Source organism: Schistocerca americana, chromosome 6 (assembly GCF_021461395.2).
Source record: "Schistocerca americana isolate TAMUIC-IGC-003095 chromosome 6, iqSchAmer2.1, whole genome shotgun sequence".
Taxonomy (NCBI): Eukaryota; Metazoa; Arthropoda; class Insecta; order Orthoptera; family Acrididae; genus Schistocerca; species Schistocerca americana.
The window spans coordinates 575,769,248-575,770,221 of record NC_060124.1 but is presented as its reverse complement, the minus strand read 5'-3'; positions in this window follow the sequence as shown (position 1 = coordinate 575,770,221).

Genomic DNA, 974 nt, shown 5'->3' with positions numbered 1-974 from the left:
GAAAAGTGGGCGAAATGAAGAGAGAAAGTCATGGGATATATTCATCAGCAATATTGAAAATGACGGACATGCGCTAGCCGAAGTGGCCGTGCGGTTCTAGGCGCTGCAGTCTGGAACCGCGTGACCGCTACGGTCGCAGGTTCGAATCCTGCCTCGGGCATGGATGTGTGTGATGTCCTTAGGTTAGTTAGGTTTAAGTAGTTCCAAGTTCTAGGGGACTAATGACCTCATAGGTTGAGTCCCATAGTGCTCAGTAATAAGAAAGAAGAAAGAAGACAGACATGCAAAACAGAGCCTACGAATAAACGTGTGAAACTGCTCAACTCAGCAGACCTATTGGGACTAAAACAGAATAGCACCGAAGAAAGTAAGTGGCTGAGCCATTATGAAATTGCCTGATGCGACCCTAACGAAAACAGCGTGAAGGCCCCCAGTGACCAAGTCGTATGGCTTCTGCAACTAATTACGAGGAAATTTGAAAAACGTAAAGCAACAGGACCTCTGATTTCTAAGCAGAAGTAGAACGGAAGTCAGCATCGACTATTTTTGCTTATTTTTAATACACGTGGGAAACCCATATAAAGATCCAGGAAACTGGTTTACAGCAGACTGATCTCCTCCGGAGGCAGAGGCCCTTAATGACAAAAGAATAGCTGGCCACTTCAACAGACTAATTAGCATAATTTCTTACCGAAGACGAGATGAGTATTGATGACTTAATACGCGAACGGAAAGTAAAACATCTTAAAGGCACCATTCTCAGCATTTTCATTTGCTAACGACCGGATCATAATACTGTCTTAGATGCCTTAACAAACGAAATACGATACTATCCGGCGGGACACACTCACTCAGAACCTATTGAGTGATTAAAAATAGCGTACAACATTTTAGTTTATCCTCTACAAGTTTTATCCTTCCTCCTCCTCCTCCCACCCACACACACACACACACACACACACACACAGTCTTTC